At 36.6% G+C, this 22,754-nt stretch overlaps 1 protein-coding gene across 4 annotated transcripts in view; it reads left to right on the top strand.

Moving 5' to 3' along the window:
• Nucleotides 1-22,754, top strand: part of LOC114877797 (mannosyl-oligosaccharide 1,2-alpha-mannosidase IA) — a 369,440-nt gene that overhangs the window by 259,975 nt on the left and 86,711 nt on the right. Inside the window, exon 1 of one of the 4 annotated variants that reach the window (XM_029190839.2) lies at nt 10,600-10,817. The exons of the other annotated variants lie outside the window; for them this stretch is intronic. The gene's annotated coding sequence lies outside the window, so the exon portion shown is untranslated. Of the gene's footprint in view, nt 1-10,599; nt 10,818-22,754 lie in introns of those variants that run through there. 4 annotated transcript variants of the gene reach the window in all.

The raw sequence follows: 22,754 nt of genomic DNA, 5'->3' as shown, positions 1-22,754 counted from the left end.
TGCCCGTGCTCCGGCCTCGGAGCCAGTTTCCGTTAAATGGATTTTCGCTGTTTCTGCTGTTTTATTGCTGAACGTGGGTTGTTTTAATCTGTCACGCTTTCACGGTGACGGAAGTGCGGACGATCGTGGTACCGCGTGAATGTCTTCGTTTTACTAAGACACTAGCTCGTTATCTGTCGCTCGTTGTAACTCCTTTTGCGATCACTTTTATCGCCTCCACGTTCGCTCTCGACGCGATGATAATATTTTAACAGATAGAACTTGGTATCTCTACATCTTGGAATTTCTTACGTTTATCAGTATTCTCGTTCGAAGAAAAGACAAATGACGAGTACTCTTATCTTTACGAAACCTATAATGAACGATTTGGTGTTAATATCACAATTTAATTTCAATAATTTCAATCAGTCTTTCATAAACGATCTTTCATTATAGCTTACAAAGGAATTTAATCATTTATTTTTAAATTTTTGTCTGCTTAATCAAAATACTGCGGTCATAGCATACAGAAGTCAGAGAGAAGACTTGAATAAACAGGAGCATCGACTGTTAATGTAAACTTGTTATTTAGTAACTTTAAACATCATTAGAAATTTATACGTTTGACGTCATGGGATGTTGCAATATTACAATTGAAGGGTTTTCAGTAATTCTACAAGGTGTCATCAATACACATCAACTCCCTTCACGATCAATTTAGAACGAAAATAGAGACACGTGGCTGACCATCAACCCTAAACGACCCTCGTTTAGGGTGACGTTAAAGTACCATTATTCACTCGAAATATGCGTACCGTGTGTTTTCTAACACGCAATTGTTTTCATTATACAAATCAAAATTTATTTCTTATTTTCGAAGGTTGTTCGAATAATGTCTTTATACACTGATATTTACGAAAGATCCGTTTTACATGCGTAACGAGAAGCGTCAGTCGACGATGGCACGTGAATAGTATGCTTTATGTTTAACCTACTATTCAACGCTGAATAACCCAGAAAGAATCGAATTACCGCTAACTCCAGAACGCTTTCGATCCAAACGAAACCACAAGCGAGCTAGATGCAAACTTAAGTCTTCGCGTTGAATTACAATGAATTGAGAAACCTACCAGATGCGATTACAGTTACCACTTACAAATAGCGTAGAAGGTGAATATAGTTTGTTCATTTGAAAAATGAAGTGAAAGTGCCTTTCCTCTTCCTCGACTGATAATTCCAGTTCTGATATCACCTTTACCTCAGAAAGTCCTGGCATTAGGAAACTGTGCATGATTAATTATTTACAATTTCTTTGAAATTTTTAAGTTGTTAGTTTCAGTTTTTCTTTTATTCAACGGATCGATCGCTTATGCCATATCTGAGTGACCCTTGGATTTCCATAGAAATCTATCATTTCTATTATTAGAAATATTTTCACTTATCTAATTGAAAATATTTATATCAAATATTTGAAATGATCAAATTATTGCTGCATGCATAGGCTTATCATTCAGCAGTCAAAGTTGAATTTCCATAAGAATCTATCACTCCTATTATTAGAAATATTTTCACTTCCTTAATTAGAAATATTTATATAAAATATATTAATGAAATTATTATTGCATGCACACACTTATCACTCAGCCATCAAAGTTCCCCTGTAATTTTCCAATTATACCCATTATCTCTTCTAATTGCAGTCATTTGAAAAATTTAGCCGTAAATCGCCTAATGAATGCCATTTCGGCGGAAGTTACAATTATTGAACGTTTCATTTCTAACAACCTCACACATGTAGATACATTCTAACTGTATCGTCGTCCGCGAGGAAAGGGTTAAACGGGTCAGCGTTCATTCTCGTGTGATCTGAAAAGTTTGGAATTCTTGAGAGGCAGAATCTTCTCGTGGATGTCTGGTGTCGGCTGGACACTGGGTGTACCGGTTCGCCAAGTCGATGAACTCGAAGAAGGTTGACCAAGGCCGTTTCGGCCTATTTATAGCGAGCCGGTAACGAAGTAGACATTTGCGAGGAATCGTATTTTCGTAGATCCACAAGGAATCCTCGCCTCGGGAGACTGAATTATTTTAGCGACGCCTCCCCCGTGACCGAGACCTCCCTCCCTCGGGACGTTTCCACAAGAGAGATCATTATAAATAGTTTCTTATCGGATGTTCTTCTCGCAATGATTTCCAGGAATTCGTATTGACGAACTGCGAATGATAAGTTTGATCAAAGTTCAGGCATATTTTTGTAGGAAGATTATGGAATATCAGAGCTGGATTTTTAAGAATAAACGTTTGATAATGATATTAATGACGTACTTTGATAACTTGAGGCATTGTCTTCCACTATTCCACTATCGATTATCAATTAAGGGATTTTCTTATTGTGTCAATTCAAAGAAATCGAATTATTTTTTATTGCACCTTCTTAACCCTAGAATTACCAAACCAGTATAAACGACTGATTTCGAGTTTTTTATATTGAATTATAAATTTTATCGAGGTATTTTGATTGAAATCTATGTTAGCTAACATTTATTTAATTTTCTACATTATTTTCAACTCGAAAATGAGTGTGCACCAAACGTCGTGTAGTTCTAGTGTTAAAGCTTAACTTCTTAGAAATAGTACTCAGAAGAATTATAGCTGATAGTGTATATAAAATTTTAAACGCATTCTTTTCGTAATAATATTTCTATAATTGGTAACCAAGATAACTCGAGAATGAATGGCTGTATTCATTTGAAATTTTGGGGATACATTCCCTAATCTCTAAAATTTTTTGGATGCGTTTGAAACAAAAAATTTGAAACTCGAAAGACTATACGATTTTATCTTAAAAACAGAAGTAAAAAATCTAGGGAAAAAATCCACAATTCTAGGTAGAACTATAGCTAGATAAACGTAATAATTACAATCGTGGTTATCGTCCACAAAGATTTTTGGGGGTAGCTACGACCGGGTGGCTTATACATATTTCTGGTTTTAAAAAAAATTTTGGTATATTCCTTAAATGTGGTATAACGTATGAAAATTTTTACATTAGTCGATTTCATCGTTTTTATTTAAAAAATTCTCAAAGATTACCCTACTTTGAGCACTCTTGAGAAACCCCTTAAAGCAACGAAATCGTGCAATTAGGTCGTTCACAAACAAGCGTCGCCTTTTCGTTTTCCTGCGTTTTGTATTTCCAACACGTGTGACAAGACAATTGCTGCTCGTCCGGGGGACACAAATGGTATCACGCGAAACCGGAAGTGGGAGTGGCTTTCCTGGTTGGACACTCATTTTCTACGTTTTCTGTCTTTTTATAGTTTCATAAATGTGGCATCGTTTAATTCTCATGATTATGCACTCCGTTATTAATTTCGTCTAAGCTCTTTTAATTTTTAAAAAAATATGAAAATAAAGCGAATCAAAAAATTGTAAGGAACCAATTTTTTGTTGTTTTTGGAATGAAATCTTGGAACAATACAACCCCTTCGGAAATTTCATTCCATCGATGTAACGTTCGTGCATGATACCAGGGTGTCTCCTATGGTTTCCGTCTTTGCTGAATATCATCTTCCTATCCGATATTTGACACTTGGAACAAACCTTTGGATTCCAACGAGCGTCGAACGTGGAGTCGGGTAATTCGAGAACCAAACCGGTTCGTTCTTATGAAATTTCTTGATGCCGTAAGCCCTTAGCATTCCACGGTGAAACGTGTAACGCCGGCTTTTCATTGAATCTCGACGGTGTCGGCCAGGTTCGCGCGGAATCAAGCTCGCTTTACGCGAAAATAATTAAGTGAAGCGCGAGGGAGCGGAGTAAATTTTCATTGCCGTCTTGAAAATTGTAAGAGGAACCTGTTTCCCTGAAAGTTGAACGATTTTACGGCAATGTTGTATATTTCTTTGGGGTAATTCCGTCGGTTCGTTAGAGTGTCTGTAACGCGGACCGTAATTGCATTAATGTTTCGTTTTTTTAATTGCGAATTGGGTCGTGTATAGCAACGGAAACGATTGTTTTGTTCGTAAATTGAATTTGGACAGATTCGTGAATGAATTTTATACGTATCTGTGTTTTAATTGCAATTCGCGCTGGGGGAATGATAATTATTAGTTATAATGGAAGTTTATTGAATGAACCAAATTGATTTTCGGGGAATACAGTGATTTTTATTTAGAAGTTTCGAAGAATTCATTAGAATGAGAGTAAATTAAAAAAAAAAGATAGAATAATAATAAACTATTGAAAGCTAATTGAAAAAGAATATTTGCTAGTTTCTATTATTTCTTTTAATAAAACTTCACTCTCGTCGTTATTCCACGTGCAAAAGTGTCAAAGTGGGAAGCTCGAAAACTGTCTAGGGTATAGAATCGAGCCGGCAAATAAATAAACAAGTAAGCAGAGATGGAAAAAGCGAAAATAAGAGAAAAGCGGCTCACAGAAATCGGTGGGTCGTAAATTCTCTAACACCTTCCTCTAAAGTGGACCTCGTACGTAGGTAAGTTAAAATAATAAAAAAAAAAAAAGGGCAAACACTTCGTGTTAAATGGCAACCCCCTGCAAAGCTCTAGCCGCCTGTATATTCTATGAATTCACATTGGAATAGGGGGATGATACGAGGTTGCTTTACATTATGCAACGGGCCTTTTAAAAGTGTATACATTGAAAAAGTTCCAGACACGACGAGGCCAGTCCGAAAATTTAAATTGCACCCTCTTCTGTCTCTCCCCCGCTCACGCAACTTTACGCTTTTTTCCCCATTTTATTTTCTCTATTTCTCCCATCCTCTTCCGGCCCTCCCTTTGTCCCGTCGCGTCGTTTCCCGTCCGTCTCTATGCGCGTCTTCCTTTTTGCCCTTGCCCACGGCTACTCTCCCGCGGGCTCTCACATTTTTTGCTTTCACACGACTCACCCTCGTTCATTCATTATTCCCCGTATACGTTTCGTCCTGGCTCTCTCCCCGAGCATTTTCCTCTTTTCCATCGCGCTTTTGCTTAAATGACGAATTATTTTGAAGCAATCGCAGAAAGAGATTCGTAAAGACGGTACGCAAAGATGACCTCGTGTTTGATAATTAAATGCACGAAATCTGGAACGGGATAATTTCGTTCTCGTATGAAAATCTAATGTCTCCGCGGAGGAATATTTGAACGAGTTATTTCGGCTTTCAGAGACGAATCCGTACCTTTCACGTTTCAGATTCCATTCCTTTCCGATTGCAACGCGATCGAAGTACCTTTCACTTTTCGTTACGAAGCTCGTGTCCTCTCAATTAGCATGAAATGTCAGTGGCAGAAAGTTCACAGCTATCGATTTGCACTGATAAGTCAAGGAATGTCACGAAGGAACGCGAACGAGGTAGTAAATCGTATTCAGATTATCGATACCGATATTAACCCCTTCGCTGGGTGAATTCTTTCGGAACCACTTGTTGCAAAAATGCGATCGTACCACGGTGACCCGCGGACATGTCGGTTAATAAATTTGATTGTATCTTGGAAATTCTATTATTAGGATATTTTATTGAATCAAAGTGTTTATTTACATTTTCCTTTTATTAACAATAGATTGCCGGACTCATAAAATAGGTATAGCACATATGGATTTTTGGAACTAAGGAGTGGGGAGGGGAAGGAATTAGTATTTGTATACATTTCATAATTCTATTAAAAACCAACATATATTTTTAAAATAATTATTTAAGTTTTTCTATATATGTAGCAATAAAATCGTAAATCAGTCAAATTAACTCGCTCTGGCAATCTGGTGTTAATTATTCCATCATACAAAATTCGAATCATTCAATTCTTTTAGTGAATTTATTATTAGTTTTCCACGAATTTAGATAAATATTTAATTAAACGATACACTGCGGCACAGCTGCTGCTCCATATCGTTGCCGAAAGGGTTAAATACTATCTTAAGCTGTTTGAACTGAGAATCAACTCGTCTCGATCACGAATCTGTTTGAACGACTGATCCGCGGTAGCATCAGTCATTCGTAGACGGTTTGCTGCGCGTATACAACGTGTTGTGCAAACGCGAGCTATTCGTGTCGCGTATCCGTGAGTTGCGTAACTGATAAGCTCTTATCGATGATTCCCCTGGCATCGCTCATCTGATAAGCCCTGGAAAATGATTCCCGTTGATACGATTTTCGACCGCCGAAAATTTCAGCCGAATCGGACCGTTTCGAATCGCGGAAGTGTGAAATTCGCGCGAAGGGTGCGTTGTTTTTGGGTCAGCGATAAATTTTGGCAGGATCGAAATGAAATACAAGGGTAGTAGATTTTTATTTTTATTTAGATTATATTTTCCTATTTTTCCATAGCGTCGAAGCAAAATTTAAAAAGCTATTGTTTGATCAATTACGTATTGATCGACCTAAATAATTTGAACTGGTTCAGTTAGAACGTTTCACGTGGAAATTTGTCTAATTGATGTCATTATTGATAGTTTCTATATGTGACACTGCGACATATGTACATCGCTAGAGATTAACGTATTAAGAACACGAAACTAGGTTGAAGGGTAGATACAGTGTGTGCTACGCGAAATACTCGAATTACATCCGGTCTTAACAGGAAGACGTTTTCAAGCACTGATAATACCTTGTGTTACGTATTAACTGCAGTTTGCGAGAAACATTTTCTGCATCCGTAGATAATGTTTGCCTTGCACTAATCACTGTTTGCAAACTACTTAAACTTCTTTCCAGTTATACTCATTAAGATTCTGTTAATGTTTCTTGCCAAGTGAACGTAAAAATAGCTTGTGCAAGCAGAAATTTACATACCGTGGAATAATTATAATCTAAATAATCGTAAATGTAGTTCCATATGATACTGCACTCGAATCATTAATAATTCTCAAAATTATGTACCCTCGAGTCGTTCATTTTTCTTTTTCTTCTCATTTGGAAACAGATTATTATTCACCCTCTCGGACAATAGCTTCACGCACTCCATGGAGGAGTGTTGTAATTTCTCCGTTGTAACACGGCGACGCGATATCAACAAAATATTCGGATTAATTACTCGGCTGGTATTTCCGCGATAATCAAACTCAACAACGTTGCCGTGCGGTGAAATAAACGAGGAATGCAATTAACAGAAAATCATTATGCACCCGAATGATGTAATAACTCGCAGAGTTATTAACAATCGGAATACTAACGCATCATTCATTTCTATGATATTTATCGTCAATTTTATTCGTTGCTTTTCACCGTCGTTGCAGTTGCATTAATGTTAATAAAAATTTGCGAATGGAGGGCTCGCTGCGGGGATTTAACCCTTTAACTGCGGATACTTTTAGCACAGTCGACCGTTCTAATTTTTAATTATATTACCGAAGTGATATTCTATTTTAAAAGATTTTTTTTTATTATATTTATTTTATTTCTATTTTAGTGGTATATCAGCCACAGCCGCTATTTGATATTAGCAAAAATTAACATGTGCTTTATAAATCATACCCGCAGTTAAAGAGTTAATCACACGCGTGTCTAGTCTATCGTCGAAAATCGACATTCGAAAATAACCAACATTCTACCTTTCCAACTTTTCCAATCATACCTTGGCCAAACTTAGCGGCATGCAAGAAGGAAGCGGACCACTGTAATGAAAGTTCACCAGCAGAACTTCCGTCGAGGAACTTTCGCCCAGGTTGATCCAACCGTGGTCCGTTTCTGCACGTCTTCTCAGCTCGTTCCGTTGATTCTGGAACAATACCTGAAGGAGCTTGATTTATTTCGACTGCCTGATTAACGTTGGATAGGAATATATTTTACCGCTGTGGAGAATAATGGCGCAGGTTTTGATGAAAAGTTTAGGTGGACTAGCTTTCACAAACAAATAGAAATATTGAATAAATTTCATTAAAAGTGAAGAGATTTGAGGTCTTTTTAATACGTTGATTGCTATGGGGGTCTAATAATTAAAAGAAAATCATAGAAAAATATTATTTTCAATAATATTGCTATTATACTAATAATGTAAGATAGCAAATTAAAATCTTGACGTTTGAAATTTGGAAATTAAGTATTTCCATTTTTAATAATTAATCGCAGCAGTCAACGTGTTAAATATACTCCAAAATATACAAAATTCACGTTTGCAATGAGAATACAGAAAAATTTTCTGTTTTATATTTTCAAGTAACATTTTCACGATTAACCCTCGTTTTTCGTTCATTCGAAGTTCATTCGAAATGCATCGATTTAGCACGACAATCAGCGATAAATCTTTCACGAAAAGAGCGTGTATACGGTGAATCGAACGCAACCGTTAATTTTCCACACGCCTCGTGAGCAACGAAACGAAATTCGAGGGAGACGGTATAAAATGAAAGGGAGGAGGGGGTGAAAAAAAGAAAAAGAGAAACAGCAAGGATAGGGTCGAACAAAAGATGGCCGGTAAATCCATCGTTTTCGTTGCCTTTGGACCACCGTGGCTGTTGGTTCGCTAAAAAATTTTCGCTCGACTCGTCAGAATGATTTATCGATGTATTGGCAGGAGAACGTGCAGAACCTCATCGATCTCGTAGCCGCGAATCATTTCCAGCTTACTCGAGAAAGCAGTTTAGGTGGCACCCCTTTTTCTGTACCGACAATTTCGTACCTTTCGTTTGATAACGATAAAAAATGGAAATTCTTCGATGCCAGGATAGAGACTGATTTATTGTCGTTGGTAATGGTTAGTATTCTGTGGAAGTAAAAATCATTCATCTGTTGGATGGAGCATTTATATTCAGAAAAATAATCTTTTTTTTTTTGAAAAAGTAAATCATTGACTTTGAAGTTTTATGGAAATTGTCGGTAAATTGTTCATGAAAATATAAATTTGAAAATGTTTCAATTGTTTTTATTGAAGTACATTGCTGTTCCATCAAATTGCAAATTTGACATTTGAGTATTTACAGTATTGTATGGTTCGGTGAATGAACCTTCTGGTTAAATAACTACAATACAAATATGACATAATAATATATTTATAAATAAATATTTAGGATATTTTACTATGTATTTTATTTTAAAATCAATGAATACATATTTGCACATTTTATCTTTAGGAAAATTCAGGAAACAATTAAAAAGAATTGAAATATCTACAGTGTTTCTTTTGCATTATAAAAATAATTTCACACAAGGATTTATGTTACATGTATTGAGAATTACATTAATTTTACATATGAAGTCATGAACAGTGTAGTTATTCACAGCAACATTTGCATAGCAGATTTTATTTTTACTCCTACGTTAAAAACCTGTTTTCCCAGTTAATAGGTTGAAAAATGCATAGAAGATAAATTGAATAAAAATGCAGAATGCACACTGGCACAAAAATGCTGCGCGTTTAAAGAAATATTCTTGTTAATTCAGCATGTCGTTTATTGAGTCATAAATCAACAAGGAAGATATGTACAAAAAAAAAATAATGAATATATTTTGCAACATACGGTTAATTGTGTGTATGAACTTCCACGCAGGTGGAATAAATTAATTGAATTATAAGTGAGAGTGTCAGAGCAGCTGTCTGTTCAGTAAAATATAAATGTGCTTGTTTAATGAAGCGCCAAGGGATTAAAAGTTGGGTAATTTTGACACAGTTGTTTAACGAGCAATTTAAACTACCGAAAAGTGTTGAAAATAATTTTCATGCGGGAACAGAAGCAAAAGAGTTTCTACACTATTAATAATTTACTACGATTTTAATAACTTGTATCAGATTCGCACATCTTTTAGAAGCGAACTTTGTACTTAACTTTCTTCGAAATTCTTCAAATTTTTCAAAGTTTCTCGTAAATCTTCGGATAATTGCTTGTAATTCTAAAAAATTCTTCCTTAATATGAGAAGGAGCTCGACTCGCGATTATCTATCGCGTTAATTTTCGTCTGGAATTTAAGTCAAGATAATATTTTTTCAAGATGATATTTTTCTTCTAAGCTTTCAAAGTTTTTCCTTTTTTCAAAAGTTACACATTTTTCTCACTTATAAAATTTGTCGAGTGCTTCATATTTGATAGGAAAAATTTCCACAAATATTTACCGTTTTCATTTCATACTTTTCCCTGTTCGAACTCATCTGGATATCTGTGTAGAATCGAACCGCTTCGAGTGCATTTCGATGGAGCGTGGGAAGCAGATAGATCGAAATGGAGTGAAGTGTTTCGTTGTTTCAAGTTGAAGAAGTAGGCCATCGGGTCCTCGGAGGGCTTGACCTTTCACACCTTTGCGAGCAGAACGTATTTGCGATCGGGATTACACTTTCTATTTCAATAACTCGAATTCAGTGAAATTAAATAATACCTCTTCTTTTAATTTTTTATTCAAAAAATTGAATTTTAACACCTCGTTTCATAGGAAGAATAAAAAATTCCATGGATTAAATTCTGTAATTAGTTTAATTTCCTGCATTGAAATATTAATTCAATTGGATTATTAAAAAAGTTTTAAGTTCACAAATTATCTATGGATTGAAGAGACCTTGCCTCTGTTTTATAAACTCGATCTTTGTTCTTAACATCGTTACAGCTTTTCCGTGTCAACGAAGATGAGAATCGAGGGGTCGGAGGGGCCCGTATCGGTCGGAAACATTATCAGTCTCCGTTGTTCCGGGCAGCGGTTCGCTTCGCGGAATTTAAGCCGACTGTCAATGGAAATAACGCGAGTTCTCTTCGTGTTCCATTGTTTTCGCGGACCTAGTCTGGCCTATCATCGCGGCGAAGTTTCCAAAGTGGGCCGTGCACCCCTGTTATCGAGGAAAGTGTCCGATCGTGACTCTTCTGTCCCTGTCACTCGATAACCGGGAAGGGAAATTGCAAAATTCATCTTGGCACAGGTCAGCGATAAATAACGCGGAAATCGATCGGTGTTTATCCATGAAATTTATATAACAGAAAATCTTTGAATTAGCGACCACCAATTTAATAGAATTAATTTACACGGTGAAATAACAGAATTTGAAATTATAAAAATTAATTTAATTAAAAATCTCTTCGCTCTTCGTGTGATTTATCGTTCGTTATCATTTTCAAATAATTGTTTGGAAAGGTAAATTTAATTCAATCTCATATTTGTTCAGCTTCGAGTATGTACACACGTCATTCACTGTACACGTTTTGGTACAAAGCTGACACTTGAATAACAGATAATCTAATCTGATACATGTAATCTCTGTTTTCCACGATTAAACGTTATCTACGTGAAATATTTTATGGTCAAATGTATTTTATATCGTTTCTTCAAACTTTAATGTAGAAACAATGCGTACTTAATTTAACAATCCATTGTTCGGTTCAGTCGAGGGTTTACAATCGCTGTTGAAGAACAGAAGGACACTCGAACTTCTCGAAGTTCTAATTAGGATTCGGAGCTTTCCAATCCGCGAGTAACTAGGTTGAAAAATGTTAAAATAAAGTGTTGTTCAAAGTTCTGTTTGAAGTTGAGAATTTTTTCGTTTGCGAATAATTAGTCTGAAGAACAGTAATACAAGAGTATTCTGCAGTATATTTCTGATATAAATGAAAATTTTACATTGAGCAATTTTAGTTACACCAAATTTTCGATAAGAATTTCCTGTTCTCTAATTGGTTTATTAAAATCGAATTAAGAGCGAGGGGAAACGATGACGATTCATTAGAAGATGAAAGAATGAGTTTCCAAATCTCTTGGTACGGGGCGTGGCCGTTTTATTTCGGCATTGAATAACTTAAGTGACATAATGGGCGATGAACGATCCATTATCGATGCTTCTAGAGTGGTCTACGTAGACCGGTTTCAAAGCGAGCCGCACGCAGAAGAAATAAATTGAAAATGATGACGCGCCGTTTAAAGGGCCGAAACTAATAACTGTAAGTAGCGAACCGTGTGAGCGTGTCGCGATTTACCTGGATGAGGATACTCTTACGAGGCAATATAAAATCCTCCAGTGATCCCGTGATCCTCGTTATTCCCTTTTACAACATCACCAGCAGGTATTCGTCTATCAGCCTTGGTGATTTCTCTTTTCACGCTTCGACGAATAATCAGGCTAAATTAAAGGGTTTAATTAGCGATATTTTATAATCTAACGTATCAATTTTCCATTTAGAACTCCACACTTTTTATCTTCAATTTTTAATTAATCGACTAAATTAAACTTAAACTAATTATTATCAGATTAGCGATAAGGTCAGTGATATTTATGGAATTTTAGCACACAAAATAATTTTATTTTACCTAGCATTGGGTAACTAAAATTATTATTTTACGCAATTTTTTCAATCTATAATTTATCCAAAAATTCGCTTAGGTTTCACAGTTAGAAATTATTTCGTCTGAAAAACGGAAACGTCTAGATTTTAGATGTTGGTTTCGTCGAATTCCCAGACGTCTCCTCGTTTACTTAGGCTGGATAGGTCACGAATCAGAGACACGAGAGTTTACCGTCTTCGAATTAAGACGAACCTTCCCTGGATATTTGTGCTTCGCGTTTGATAAGAACGCCAGCAGCTTGATTGGTCGTTTCGTTAGTCTCTTTGACGCTGTTGATTTTACCCTGCCACCCTTTGAACTCGTCCCCGTCGCTCGCTTTTTTCACCAGACCAAGGCCTCGCAAGCTGCGCTTTGCAGCTGTGCTAACGTTAGAACTATCATGCCGAAGCTTTTCGCTTGGAAACTGTAAACTATCCGTAATTATATCCCTCGGCGTAGGAAACCTTGTTACGCACACAGAGAATTCTTTTTCAATCAAAAATTTAGAGATCGGTATTCAGGAATATTTGAAAATGAAATCGAACTTTGCTCTAAAATTTTGCAAAAATTCCAAGCAGCAGCGTTTCAATTAAATCTATGAAACACACTTCTATTTTATAAGAAATTTATAAGAACGTAGGATAATTTCTTGCGTAAGAATGCAGTAGCTTGATGGAAAGATATAAAGTAGGATCTGAACGTTTCTTAATCCGCGTTTCATTCTTGAAGAGATAATGCAAACGAAGGTTGAAGCGAGGAAAAACACGTGGGTTAGGTTTACAAGTTAATACTACTTCTTAATTGCGATCCATAATTCTGTGTCGGTGTAATGACGCAAGAAGTGCTGTGGTGATCTCGTAGATGTCTGTGAAATAAAGTGCACGGTTTGTTCTTTCCGTGTTCTCAGTCGAGTTAAACGCTCGACACATCGTATCAGCATCGTTGCGAAATTTCTTGCCATCAGTTCGGGCTGAACAGAAACGGGCGTTAAATCGCGTAAAAGGAAAACGCTCGATTTATCGTGGAAGCTGCTTCTCGTACCGTTACTTTCTGGACTGTTTTTTCTCGTTATGCAATATCTCTCCGGTGCACGTTGTAGCAGCTCCGAACGAGATGGAAATTTATTAGAGGCGAAATCGGGGAACGAAACGTGGCCTAGAATAAATGGAACATATCGAGATTCTGCAGTTATACAGATTATTTTCAGAAGATCTTTGAAGGTGTCAAATCGATGGAATTTCTGATTGATTACTGATTTAATTAAGAAATTTAATTTAGAAGATAATTCTGAAGATTACTTGAAATTATTATTAGTAATTTTAAATAGAAAATTCATTTTCAGTGTCTTTAATAAATTGAATGGTATAATTAGTTTAAGTTTAATTTAGTCGATTAATCAAAAATTGAAGATAGGAAATTTGGAATTCCAAATGGGAAATTGATACGTTAGATTATAAAATTTATTTCGAATAAATTTCGAGGAAATTTTATTGCCAAAATTGTTCAGAGACAACGGTGAAACAATCGTTTAAGAGCGACGTTTGAGGAACATTTCCGTGGAGCTTAATTAGAAGCGGGACTCCGCTTAGAGTGTTACGAGGACTTTTTGCGGCTTCGGATAATTCAAGAGCACCGTTCAACCGCGTTGGGTGTTGTTTAAAATTCATACGTGCATCTCTCGTGCTGCGGTAATTAAGGATAGGAACGTATGGCTGTTGGTTTGTTTCGTTTCACAACTATATCGAGCGTTAAGCATGTTCTCCTTACAAATTGCACGGTTGTTCGTGCGTTTCATCACCTCGCGGTTTCTTTGTAAAATTAACGTTTTCATTGTTCCCTGAGAGGAGTTAAAAATTAATGAAAACGGTATATTAAAATTAGTCGACATTGTAATATTAAAAATTTTATACTAATTTGATTATTATGAAATTCTTTGGGTACCATATTGCAGATGTAAAATTAATATTTTCATTATTCCTTGGGAAGAGTTAAGAATGAAAGAAAATATTATATGAAAATTAGTCCATGTTGTAATACTAAAAATTCTTTCCTTGTTTGAATTATCATAAAATCCTTTGGTTAACGTATTGTAAATACAGTTTGCAAGGTTTCTTTGTAAAATTAATATTTTCATTGTTCCTTGGGAAGAGTTAAAAATGAAAGAAAATATTATACTAAAATTAGTCAATGTTATAACACTAAAAATTCTTTCCTTATTTAAATTATCATAAAATCCTTTGGTTACCATATTGCAAATCAAATTTATAATTAAACCACCCATAGAGAAAGCTAAATAAAATTCCTAATCAACTGTTGTATCTGCTCAATATTTTTCAAACGTTTCTTAAAAATAAACTATTGAACCAATTTAAAGTTCCAACAATCTCGTGGTGGTAAAAAGCGACCACTCATTAGAAAGTAGGTCAACGCAGCCTCGGAAGAAAAGCTTGTTCACGAAGTTTAGAGAAAAAAGAAAAAAAAAGAGAAAGGAAAAGGAAAGGAGACGGTGGCTTTAGAAGGGGAAATTTCACGAACGAGAGGGTAGAAAAGATCGGCAGAAGAGGGATCGGGTAAGCTTGTCACGCGTGTGGAATAACGATAAAAAATTCGTTCCTCGAACCAGGCGTCCTTCGAGGCCAGCGAGCTCTTTCAGCTCTTCTCAGCTCGGAAACGCCGGCTGGTAAAATGCTAATTACCTCGCGGAGCTTGTTTCCTGCGTGTAAAGATGCATAAAACAGGGTGGCAACCCCTTTCGGCTTATGTATATTCATACAGTTTCCTTGTCCCCTCAATTGCTGCCCTTATTCACTGCTTTAACCTTCTCTTCTTTCAAATGTACTTTGACCTCACGCTTTTCACCCTCTATTTTTCGAATAATATACTTTGTACGGTTTTTAAACGAACTTAGTGCCATTTTGTACAGCCTCGTTGTCCCGTTCTTTCAAAAGCACAGTTTCGGTAAAGGGTGCTTTTATTACGTCAATTATAATTTTCTTTTGTACTTTTAAATTGAGAAAAAGAAATCTTTTAATTTTTTTTAACAGGAAAAGGAATTTTATTTTTTATATTTATTAAAATAAATTGTTAAAGAAATGAGAAACTTTTAATCAGAATTTTATCTTGATATCTGCTTGAATTATTATCGGTGTTTAACTTAAACGATAGTTATTAATGTTAAATTCCAATGGACAGGATGGTTTCCAATCGATGCCAAGTTTTACATACGGTACTTCCATAAATTTCCTGTGTCCGATAGCTTCGAAGATTCCATGATCAGAATGCAATTGACGTGTTCGAGGGAACGACCATAGAACGAAGCTCCTAGGGAAACGATGTTTGCCAGGAACCAGCTATCCTGTTTCTGGCGTCCATGGAATGCTCGGTATTTGCTCGAATGCCATCGTTTCCCTTCTTCAACCTCTGCTGCACCTTCGTATCGCGAATAGCCTTAAACTCTGTCCCTTTCCATTATGCTGATTGATCAGCGACAATTTCCTTAGCCAATACTCTTCAAGAAACGTAAACTCGATAAAAAAATATGGAAATTTTGATATATGACCATCATTTTTATTATACCGAATGATCGAGTATTTAAATAGTGGGAAGGTTAAACTCGATTTCCTGTGACATTTACAATTAATACAACGTTTCATTAGAATTGCGAATAAAAGTGAACGTCGAGCGCAGTGAAACGAAACGACGATGTTTGTCGGTGGAAGCGTTCCGGAGCGGAAAATGACTGATAATTGATGCTTAAAGTATAATGGCGTTCGAATTAAATTCGATCTCCATGAAGCGTTCAATGAGAAACCTTGTGAAATGCGTTTGTTGGAAAGCGTAATTGAAACGAGGTTCAACCTGATCTCGGCGCAGGTGCGCTTGTGAACGGTTCGCCTTCCTAAATAGGATCTTTATAACTTCCTCGATGATAATTCTACGGAAAGTTGAATTTTTCTTCATTTTTGTTCAATTATTAATTATACGAGCTGCGAAGAATCGAACGAATTGATGAGAAAATTGGTTTTTAACCGTTTGTTAACCATGTCAAAAAATGCTAGATGTCTAGATACGTTCCGGAAAAGTTGGCCGTAAAGCGAAAAGCCGTATAACGAATCAATTATTTTGATACAAACCCATACAAATTCAATTAGATTTGTTCCAATTTTTTATAAAATAATATAGTTTGTAGTTCATAAAGAATTTTGTTTTTTTTTTTTTATTTCCTATAGAAATGCTTACATAAAAATAAAAGTGGGCTATAAATCGAAAAAGTGCCATAATTAAAAAAGGCCGTTATAGGGAAATGCGGTATAGCGAGGTATAGGTGTATTACATGATTGAACACCAGTATTTTTGCGAGCTGACTTTAGAATGCAAATAATTGGATAATTAACAAAACTGTAAAATTAAATAACAGAGTTACCGCGCTTCATAACGAATTGTGACATAAAACAAAAGAAGCGGGATTGCATTGCATGATATTTTTCGATCGGATTTTTGCAAAATCCCGTGGCACTCAAACGGTTAAAAAAGGCTCGAAACGTCATAAATTGCATTTCGTTATTTTTTAAATAATTTTCTTAGAACGTATACGTATACACGTATTGCTGCAGTCGAAATAAAATTGAGCAATGGAGCTCATGATAGGACTTAGAGATCTTAATGGTATTCGGTGATCATAGCCGTGAATAATATTCGTAGGATGCCGCGGGTAGTGCATAATAACACCGACACAGGTTTAATTACGTAGAGAACCAGGTAACCGATGTTCCAGCCATATTTCCCATCGCACTACTCGTCCCATGTTTCTTCATTAATTAGCATGTCAGCTTACTCAGGCTGCTCAAAGGACAATGGCATTGCCGCTACTAATAACCAGCGAAATACAGCATTAGTCTTATTACTATACGGCCGAAAAAAAAAGATTCATCCCCTCTGATAAACTAATTACCCCTCGTTGCTAATGAATTAATGGACCAACCGTATCGTATGCTCATTCGTTATTTAGGATTCGGTGGGAACGTTATTCGTATGATGAATCAGCATCTGAGCACGAGGGGGAAATGAAATATAGTTATTTCCATTTGTTAATTATTCGTTTTCAATTCAGAGGGCAGAGAGCTTCGTGGCATTCGTATAATAGCGTATCGAATAATGGAAATTGTTTAAATGAATGTTGCAAAATATGCAAAATTTATGAATTAACAGGTAATTCTTGCACAAACATTCGCAAGTAGGTTTGAAAAAGATATTGCAAATTAATTAAATTAAATTAAATTTCATTGATAGGTCTCTAAAATCGAAGTAGATTCGAAAAAGTTGGAAATAAAGTTCGCTTCATCCAATTTTCGTTAATTGGTAAATGAAATCTAATTAGAAGGGAGGTCATCGAATCGTTCATTATCAATTCTACCTAAAAAATTATTATTCATGGAAGCGATCCACCCAACAGAATTACGCTAATTTTCTTTCGACGTGAATTTTCAAAGAAAAACGAGAAAGAGCAAGGAATAGGTACGTAGCTTCAAAATTGACAGGCTCATTAGTATTTCGCGTTCCATAGATCTCTTTCAGGGATTTCGCAAAGTGAACTAGAAGCGCGTGTCCCCTCGAGCTGGTGAGACATTGCTATTCCGAGTACTGTCTGGAATGCTCGTTTTCCGCTCTTTGACGCTGCGGTTTCGCGTGCGGATTCGTCACGAAGCTGCAGTCGTTCGAACGGATCGACGAGCCACGTCAATTTGTCACTTGGCCTTGCGAAAAATGCTCTGATCGTGTCTTAGCGGAAGAACGGAGCTGACGTGGCATCGTTGGAAACGAGGATGTCGAAAGGGTGCTTAAGGGAGGTTTTCAGAACGTTCGACAGGGTTCCTCGAGATTTTTCAAGAGATTTCTTTATTCAGAAATTGGATAAATGTATTTCCTTAGAAAAATAGAAATAACATTGTAATTCAGAAATATTTAAATCAAGTCAATGACGGATTAAAAGCTCTAAAGAGGGCTACAGCCCTGGGCTCCATTTTCCAGGGGACCACCTTATAACTTTTTTTACTGTTTCCCTTTTTTTACAATTAAATATTATCTAATATTATTTAGGATAAATTTCAATTTTTTGACCAAGGGGATTTTGTCAAGTGGTCCCCTTATAATATTTGTCACTGTTTCCCTTCTTTTCTACAATTAAATATTATCTAATTTTATTTAAAATAAATTTCAATTTTTTAATTAAGGGGTTAATTTAAGGTTTGATTTAAGGTCAGAGTCCAAGAAGTTTTATTTCCGTCCTGGATAAGGTTTTATAAAATTTCGCTGGTATTTTATTTGAATCATTAGTTTGAGGAATTATTCATTACTCAATGGAAGTAAACGTAACATGACGTGGTGTTTGACTCGCTGGTATTTCAACATCAGCGAAGCTTACCTTCGTCCGTACACGACATAGGAAACAAAACCGAATCAACATTACCGTGTTCCAGTTGCTTCAAGGATCGATTAAAATTCGCGCGGCGCGCGGCTCGTTCGCTGTCGATCATTAATCACTAGAGACACGACGTCCAGATAACGGCGACGGAACGCGAAGAAACCAAGCCGCCCGTTCCGATACTCGACTCTCCTTGTGGCAAATGAATCATTCGAACACGCACGCACTTACTCAGCCTAATGATGTCTAATTTCAGGAAGTGTATCGTTCTAACGATTTGTAAAAATTGAATTCTTTTTAAATGGATAGCTTGAATAGTCGGAAAGTAAAAAAATTCCTGAATTTTATCAATTTTCAAATGTTTCTCGATGGTACCCTCTTAATGATGAGGGTACACACTCGTGATGATAGAGTGATCATCGATAACTCGGTGCAAAGTTTCACGAGCTGAAATTCCTGCGAACTCGTGTTACGCGACTGCCCCTGGAAAAATTCAATTTTCCTGCAACCGATCGCAAATATTCACTGGCTGGTCGTGCAAGAAACATCGTATGAATGTTGTTTTGAAATGTTGCAGAATTGTCGAGCATGGACATGTAAATTCGATCTCTCTTGATTTATCGAACGCGATACAGTTTTTCAAACGATCCCGATCAAACGCGGTTTCCATTGGAATATTTTGTTTTTCGCGGTTGATATTACTGCGGACAGGGATCGTATCTTTTTTTCGGAAAATATCGATGAAATTTCAACGCGATGTTTGGAAGGTTTTGATAATGATTTTTGTTGGATTCTCGTACGAAGGTTGCCGGTAAACTTTGCTTGGAATTGATTTACAGAAAATAAATAGATAGTTGAATGTATAATGGATCAATTTGAAAATTGAACATATTATTTGATGAAATATTTGTTTACATTGAAATATCGATGCTCGGATTCTAACATTTGATGAATATTAAATGTATTCCAGGCATTTTAACGAGGTAATATTTTGTTTAAAACAGATGTTGTGGTGTTGTGTACACTACTTTGATTTTCAATGAATGAAATATTAATTGTGTTAAAATTTTATGTAAATATGCAATTTTCCTGTTTACTGAGCAATGCAAATTAACGCAAATGCACATGTTTATTCATTAGAATAAGTGTAGGAAATACTTTCTGCATTAGATGTATTAGACCGTGTAAATACATAGTAAGACAACTTAGAAAATATAATGAATAATTCATATCAATCGTAACCACCAGATGCTAAATAACTCGACCCAAAAATATTCACTTCAACTTGAAATTATTGCACCTTCAAAAGTTATTACAGAAAATTTCAAACTTATAATAATCAAGATATTATTTCAATAATTATTTACACTTGCAAAAGTATTAATTTCAACTTGCAATTATTGTACCTTCAAACGTTATTACAAAAAATGTGCAATTTACATTTATCAAATTATTATTTCGATAATTATCTACGCTTACAACGCAATAATTAATAATCCAAGAATCAGACTTATATAATACCATGTTTACGACGAGGTAATTGCTTTTAAATTATCCAGAATTGAAGAAATAGCCGTTTCAAATGTTCACTGAAATTCTTCGAATAAAATTATTAAATAATTGAATGAGTCTCGAGACGGATGGGAGGAAAAGCTTGTCGTGAATCGCTACAGAGTTGCGTTAAAATGAATTTCTTCGAGTCCATTCCGGAAATACTTGGGATCGGCCTCCGTGAAACACGGTTTCCTGGCCTCTTGGAATCCTTAAGGCCACCGTGGTCTTGTGTAAATAATTAATGCGTTAACCAAAGGCATTAACACGTAATTGCTGACGACTAACAGCGAGCCGAGTTGGCGCCTGGCACCTTCGTTTCTCGGCTGCGCATTAGCCAGGCACAAACCTTCACAGCCACTTTATGAATTCCACCCCTGTTTACCTTCGGCTCTTCCCTCTTCAAGGGGAGGACTCTTTCCACGAACAAGTCGAGTATCTCGGTTTTTTAATTTCCTACGATGCCAGACAAAGATTGGATAATGTTGAGCCGTGTTTATCACCATTCCTACAAAGTTTTTTAATTCCTTAAAAAATATGCTAGTCACAGATGAATTATATGTGTAGAAGGATGATGAAAATATCGAAGAAAGGATTTCTTTAAAATAGGGAAAATTCTGTCTAAATTTTAATTAAATTTTGTTTTAATATTTTTCTCTCTTAAAGTCACATTATAAATATTAAATTTACTTTTCAATGGTTATTCATATTGTATATTCTATAAAATTATTATTCTACTCAAATAAATGCTGTCCCGTGTTTGTACACCTCCTAATAATTATTCATGTCGTATATTCTAAATTGGGTAGAATTCTACTTAAATAAATTGTGTCTTAAATTTACCGAGCATTCATGTTGTGTATTCTTAAATGAATCAAATTCAATTAGACTTATTTTGTCAATATTTCAAAAACAGCAAACAAAATAATTCTATTTATATTTTTACACACAGTAACCCCAAAAGGGAAGAATCCTCTTCAACGTCACGTCTGACACGTGTCAGTTGAAACAGGCAAACGTGAAACTCCTTTTCTCTCAATTTCTCACCCAGTTAACCCTTTCACGAGAAGAAGGACAATGGAATCCTATGGGAACCTCGCAAGTTTCAAGTTAGTTTTCGACCGAACCCTCTCGTGGCAGGAACCAACCCCTTTCACCGCTGAAAATTCAATCAGTAACGTTTAACACTCGCGAATCAGCGTCGAACCGATCGCTGCTCGTTGACAGAGGCGCGAGCGAACAGAGAAATCGAGCGATCAACGAACGGGGGTGGAGAGGAGGAGGGTAGATCAGCCGTATCGAGGGTGCTCTTGGGATCAACCGGGGATGGGGTAGCTCGAGTATCCCTCACGAGCACAGTAAAATCGTGTTCCACGCGATCGTGCAAGTGCACTCGAGCTGGTTCGTGGCACAAAGCTCCGCTTCCCCCTAGGAACCCGTTCCGCTCGCTTCACCCCCACCGTTATTTGCTCTTTCGATTCATTTCCAATGTCTACACAATTTCCACGAAATATCGAGAGCCGAATGCCTCGCGGCACGGCTGAAAGAGGGATAGCCGCTTTGTTTGCGGGGGATGAAAGGCGAATGAAAATAACGGAGGCGATGCTCGCGTTCCGGTCGACGGTTGAAAGGCGCGGAAGAACGAAAGGAACGGAGCGAAGCTGTGGACGCCGATAATTGGCTCGCATTCACCCTACCGATATTCCAATAAATACTCATTTGTCCGAGGATATTCGATTTTGCTACGAATACACCGGAAGAGGTTCGTCTCGCGCGAACACCCAGGCTTTCCCGAACATCCCCCATTTTCCTCGTCCATTTCACGATGCCCGATGATGAATGTTGGCTTCGTTTTATTCACGACAGCTGCTTTCCTCGCGAGGATTCTTATTCGTTTTTCGGTAGCTCGTTTCCGTCAGCAGGGCGCAAGGGATGGGGTGTACACCCTTGCGAAATTGCCACCTGGTCTTATAAAAGATCCGATAAATCAGAAGGGTTTGATTTAAAACACATTTTGCGATTCATATGAAATTTATAAAATTAATTCGATATTCGTTTTATTATTTCAACATTTAACCACGAAACGTGTTAATTAATTTGTGGTTGTTGAACGTCCAACCTTTGCTCAACCCAGATTGGAAATTTGAGGATTTGCGGGCTTCCGAGTTCCTGTTTGATTTGCTGCTCAAATATAAGTCGAAGGATCATCTTGGGAAGTGTTTGGATGTTGATCTTTGTTATCGGCGCTTTATCTTGATTACTATTGTTTGAAGATTTCATAGATCGTAAGCGGAGTTCCTTTAAGCACTTATTTAAACATCAACTTCGTAACAAGCTTAACGTATTTTTCCTTTAGCAAACCTGTACCAGCATCGTCAAAGAATCTTGCCGTTTCAACGGGAACAAAGTGGCACGATCAAAGTCTTGGAACTTTGGATCGGAGTCGAAACGAGTTTCGGCGCATCCTCCACGGTTTTCGAGCCGGAAGGGTGGGGGAGCTGTTATAAAATTATTTAGAATTACCCGAAAGCAGCGAAACGAGCCGCGTGATACACCGTAACATAATGCGAT

Source organism: Osmia bicornis, chromosome 3 (genome assembly GCF_907164935.1).
Source record: "Osmia bicornis bicornis chromosome 3, iOsmBic2.1, whole genome shotgun sequence".
Taxonomy (NCBI): Eukaryota; Metazoa; Arthropoda; class Insecta; order Hymenoptera; family Megachilidae; genus Osmia; species Osmia bicornis.
This window is presented reverse-complemented; position numbering and strand designations above follow the sequence as displayed.